Here is a 6,385-nt window from a genome sequence, read left to right as displayed (position 1 = left end):
ATAATATTTGTATTTTTTTATTTATTTAGAGTTGAATAAATAAGTTGTAACAGACGTGTTAGTTGTTGTAGTTGCAATAAGAATAGGTCTAGAGATTTAGTTTTATTAAAGATAGAAGTGGAGATAAATCAGGTAGTGACGCCTGGTTTTTAGACACCACTTTAGGTGATAAGTTTGTTTAAATATTCTACATATACGTAGTGTAGTTTTTTTAACTTCCAAATTTATGTATCCATTTGAGTAAATAAACAAAAGCTTGTGATGTAGTATCCTGGTGTTTGTAAGTATTTTATTTTACAACCTACACTTGGTATCAGAGCACATAGGTCCTGGTCATGTGATTGAGTCAAGGGGATTAGACTATCTTGATGTCCTGTGATGCGTGGTGTTTGTGTGAAGAAAGATGCCGATTGTTGGACAATGAGTTTGTGCTGGAATAATGACCATCCTAGAAGAGGATGTTCATGTCTGTGATGAAGTATACAAAAATGGAGATGTAATTCTACCTCACAAGGAAACCCACGTGCTTCAGGTGGCCCTAGTAGTGGTGTAGCATATGACTCTATTGGTTTTGCAGCGGTACCCACATGTGAGTCTGGAAGTGGTGTCAGATGAGAAAATAGGAGAACGGTGGAGCTGATGGATCTCTGTAAATCCATTTGCATATGTTGCAGGTGAAGTTCAGGTTGGGAGTAGTCAAAATAGCTATCATTATGCTAGGGGAGAGCTACAAGTGCTGATGGGTACATCGGAGGTAGCTATGGTAACTCAGGATACAGATCTGAGAAAATAATGGGCGAAAAAGTTGCGTACTCAACTATGCCAGATGGGAAATACGACATGCCATACGGGAAAATAGGAAATGTCATATGGGCAAAGAAGCAATGTGATAGACGGGAAAACAAACGGCCAGACGAGCTAAGTATTAAAAGCCATGCGGGCTAAATTGCAGTGTGTCAGACGGGCTAAGTATTAAAAGCCATACGGGCTAAATTCCAGTGCCAAACGGGAAGAGAAGTTGAAAGCCAAACGAGCATAGATACAAGCCATACGGGCTGATGAAGAAGTAGCCAAATGGGCAAAATAATCTGGTTAGATGAACAAGGTAACGGAGTTTCATTGATCAAATAGAATAGTTTTAGATTAAGGGGGAGATTGTTGGGATTTAATCTAAAACTTATTTTAAATAATAATATTTGTATTTTGTTTATTTATTTAGAGTTGAATAAATAAGCTGTAACGGACCTGTTAGTTGTTGCAGTTGCAGTAAGAATAGGTCTAGAGATTTAGTTTTATTAAAGATAGAAGTGGAGATAAATCAGGTAGTGGCTCCTGGTGTTTAGACACCACTTTAGGTGATAAGTTTGTTTAAATATTCTACATATATGTAGTGTAGTTTTTTTAACTTCCAAATTTATGTATCCATTTGAGTAAATAAACAAAAGCTTGTGATGTAGTATCCTGGTGTTTGTAAGTATTTTATTTTACAACCTACATATAAAACCCTAAAATATAATTAAAAATCAAATACTAATTAGAATAAAATATTAAATACAAGTAGCATGATCATGCAGAATTTCGAGCTTGCTCATGCACTATAATCTAAGACTGGATTGGCATGATCATGCAATTTGTGAGCATGATCATGTCATTGTCCTACCTTGGCATCTTGAATTTTTACTGTCTTGACATGATCATATATTCCGTAAGCATGTTCATACCGCTGTCCTCCTTTCCTATTTGTATACCTTTTCATATCAAGTTTTTTTTCAAAATCTCTGACCTCTTATTCTACATTACAAAATAAAAACCAACTAATTAGGTTAGCAACGTTTAAATTTAATAATATAGATTATAAGTTGAGGGTGGTGTTAAATAATATTTATTTTGCTAAAAGAATCGGCGGCCCTAATAACTTAAAATTACAAAATTTTAACTTAAGTGAGCTAGATCAAAATTTCATAATGTATTTAATTTTATAACACTTGCGCAGATCAGTTATAAGCCAGCCAGCTACACTGCAAAAGTTGCTACACCCTGCTAATTAACTATATAAGGTGCTAATGTTTGTATGAACCATGCATCAGTAGCAACTGGCAAGAGAATGGTGCATGTGGTTAATTCATGATGAACATATATCAAAAAAGAATGTTAAAACGTAATACATTCATGTATCTAGTTTTTTTGGACATTTGAATTTCCGACATAAATAAAATTTTATAGTAAATATATTCATTTATCTAACATCTCTACTCATTTGAATTTCTACATACACTACAACATATTTGCAATCATACAACTGTTTTTTTGCCGTTGTGTGACAGGTAGAGTTTCTGTTGTCTATCCAACACTCGTGTGATCGAAGGTTGGACAATGGTTGTTTATACACTTGTAATAAGCGAGATTCAACAACGTTTTTTTAATACTGGTTATAATCAAAAATTCACAACGGGTACTCTATATTAACCATTGTTAGGAAATTATTTAAATAACTGTTTCTTTATTCAACTATTGTCTATGTAACTTAACAACACTGTTTTTGTGGAAAAACCATTGTTGTTAACTTATTCGATATTTTCATAAACAACAGTTTATAAACTTCTTTTAACTAGTTAAAACCGTTGTCATTAATGTTTTTTGTGTAAAAGATTTAAACCATTGCAAAGAATATCAAAAGACAACAGTTTTTTTAAAAAAAATATGTGCAGTGAGACATACAACGGTTTTCATCATTTTTTTAGTGGGTTTCACACAACTGTTTATGAAATTAATCTCATTATTTAAAATAAATCAATTTTAAAATAAAATGATATTATAATAATTCAATTATTATTTCACATTTGAAATAAATTTACAATACAAAGGTTCTCTACAAGAATTACAACTATAACTTAAAATCTATTTCTAAACATGCTCATTTTGCCATCGAGTGTCATCGAGTTCCCTCTTGAATCTGACCTTAGAGCTTGCTTAAATCATTTTGCTCCTTAGCTTTGCAGTATCAAGACACTTTTGCAACCATATACACATTATAAATAAATGAAGTTAAAGAAATGGAATGCAAATAAATCAACAGATTCACATATTTGAAGGCATTATCTTAAGAAATTGGTTTTGGTTTGTCAGCAACAGAGACTAGGAAAATTGTTCCAGTTCAACTCTTCTTGAGAACAACAACCATGGTTCCGTTAGAATAGCCCTTACAAAAAATTCACAGATTCAAGAAGAAAGCTATAAAAACACATACCAAGGTCAAAAAAGTTATTTCCTCTTCTTGATAATAGAAGGTGGGCTTTCAGCAGTCTGTCTTGCCACAGACCGCTTTGAAGGTGTCAGATTCTGGCATAAAAGAAATTGAGAAAACAAAGCTCATAAAAAATTGTCGGGAACTAAATGATAAGGCCAGTGAAATGCTCATGATTCTAACAAATACAAAGTTTATTTGGTATTTTAGAGGTGCAATCTCAAACCAAGAAAAAATTACTTGTAATACAACCAATAATATATGTGTAAGGCATATGTAATAGCCTATTTGTATATTCGAGAATTTAACTCAACTTAAATAAGAATGTAATAAGTAAATAGTGGATCTACCGTCAAAGAGATCTCGCAAAGTAACATCTGTCAAAGGATTCAGAAACAAGGTTCATCTACAGACTTGAGGAATTAATTCACTGGAAGAAGTTCAAGAAATTGATCATGCCTCAGTGATATAAATCAAGATTGTGGATTTAATCAAGTGACAGAGATCTCGTCAGGGTATCAATTAATTACAAGGATTTAGTGCAAAAGAAAATCAAGAGTATCAAGGTCAAGGCTTGAAGAAACGTCACGGAAGTTAGTCACTCATGAACCAGACAGTACATCGAGTGTCAACATTGAAGTGGTGGAATTGATTCATAATTGACAGTGATTTTCAGAAGATTTTCAGAAGAATGGTTGTTGCTCAAGATTAGTATTAATTCTCTATTAATTAATTAAGTCATATAATTTAATTAAGAAAATAAATTATATCTGCAAAGATTAATTTATTGATTAATTGAATTAATTGATTAATTAATTCAGAATTAATATTAAGGATTTTCAGAATTTAAATTGAATTAAAATTCATTTAAATTCAGCAAGACAATCTTTTGTACTAATATGACAATCGGTATGACAATCAATAGTCATACCGAAAGAGTCATGCTAGTACAAACAATAGTCATACCGAAAGTCTCTCCAGTTCAACAGATTGTCTTGCTAGTACAATTGGATTGTCTCACTGATTGTCACTCCAGTTCATTCAAGTCTGTTGATTGATTTAAAAAGAAGAGAAGCAGCAGAAGTCATTCTATTATCCAACACAACAGAACCCGAGAACAAAAAAAAAGAAGCAGAACAAATATTTCATCTTCTCTGCTAATTTCAAGATCAAATTTCTAGTTTGTAAAGTTAAATCCAAACCACTAGAAATCTTTATCTTGTTCTTGTGTAACTATCTAGCGGATCAAAATCCCTAGAACTTAATCTCAAATCGCGTTTAGCATTTGATTCTAATTATTGCAAAAATAGAAAAAGTTCATGTCGAATTTATTCTAAATTTGTGATAATTAATTTGAGATTAATTCCTTGTAATCGATACAGTTGTTGTAACACCTTTCAAGTTTAATAATATTATTATTTAACTTGAATTTTGTTTCATATTTTTTATTCCGCATTTATTCGATTATTCGGTACTGTTTGTATTCCTCTCCCCCTTCTACAAACACATTGGGACCTAACAATATGAACTACTAAATACCCCAAATCATGCTACACTGCGTTAAAGGAGTAAACTGAAGGTGTTTTGTTACTTAATCTTTGCAAGTTTCTTCTGTTTTAGAGGCGCAATCGCAAAAAAAGAAAAATCATTAGTAATACATCCAACAATAGATCAACAATCAAATAACACAACCCATGCTAGATTGCGTTAAAGGAGTAAACTAGAGGTGTTTTGTTATTTAACCTTTGCAAGTTTCTTCTCTTTTCGAGCCTGCATCTCCCTCTCATCAATCTCTTGGTTTTCTTTTTCCACAAACCGAATGAGAGTGTCACATCTCCTCGCGAGCTCTATGGTAGTACGTGATTTGACAAACCAATCAAAGCGAAACAAAGTTGATGTCCGGAATGTTGCTTTAAGCTCATCCCAGTTCCCATACCCAAGTTTGTGAGTCATGCATAACTAAAAAAAGGAATATAAGTATTGCTCACTAGTAAACAAGAATGAAGTTCTTAAGAGACTAAACATCCTTCATATACTCACCATAAAATGATCACATTCTTCATTGTATAATTTTCCTTTGTTCTGACCATACTGGATCTTTAATTCCAGCCAAGGATTCTTATAACCTCATCCTTGCGGGAAATTCTAGCCTCTCCTCTTTTAATATTTTTTATGATTATGTCATAATCTGGAGACAGAACATTCAACAATTAACAGTCTTTATAACATTGTGTTCCTAACCTATACTTAACCAAGGAATATCAGGATTCAGGACTCTAAGAGCACAAGTTCTATTTTATCAACACAATCCTCTTTTTGATTTCAAAATATTGCAATAATTATACATATTTTAGCAACGCCATTGGACTTGATCATAGCAGCTAAAATTACAAAAAAGCATGCATAAAGAATGTAAGAAAAAATTCCTTACCTTGATTACCTATTTATATTTACTACCAACACCAGGATATTTTTTTATTCTACTGATATGTGCTCAAATGATGAAAATCATACACACTTTTTTTTATACAAAAATCATCAATGCAGAAAACAAGCAACGCACTTACCATTCAAATCTTTGTATCTTTCTTTGAAAACTTCTGCATATCTCTCAACCTCTTCTTCTATTTTACCTTCCATTTCAGAGGCATTACCTTTGACATCATTGTGGCCATACTTCTCACAAGCCCTAATAAAACTATTGAAATCTTTCTTGCTCTATGTTGAAAACCCCTAAAATCACAGGCATTTGAGTTTCTGGTAAAGAGAGGGAGGTTTAGATTAAAAATTAAAATTATATACAAAGGTTACAGACCTCTTCCAGCAACCGCTTCTTCTCTTCTTGCTCTTCAGCCGTCAAAGGATAGCCCACATCTGACATAATAATTAGAATGTTACCACAATATAAGATTGATTAACTATAACTAAACATATAAAAGTTGAAGCTCACAACCTTCAGATTCATCAACATCTACAGAGTCTTTTGTCTGATTTTTATGTTGAGCTAGCTACACGGCATTATTAAAACAATGATTTCAGTTGGCTAAAACAATACAGTTAGTCCGTCTTATTACAAGCAATAACGCATACCCACCATTTGATATTGAACTTCTTTTTCATACAGCTCACTGAGCCTTTGCA

Source organism: Apium graveolens, chromosome 1 (genome assembly GCF_009905375.1).
Source record: "Apium graveolens cultivar Ventura chromosome 1, ASM990537v1, whole genome shotgun sequence".
Taxonomy (NCBI): Eukaryota; Viridiplantae; Streptophyta; class Magnoliopsida; order Apiales; family Apiaceae; genus Apium; species Apium graveolens.
The sequence above is the reverse complement of the archived record's forward strand: the minus strand, read 5'-3'. Positions refer to the sequence as shown.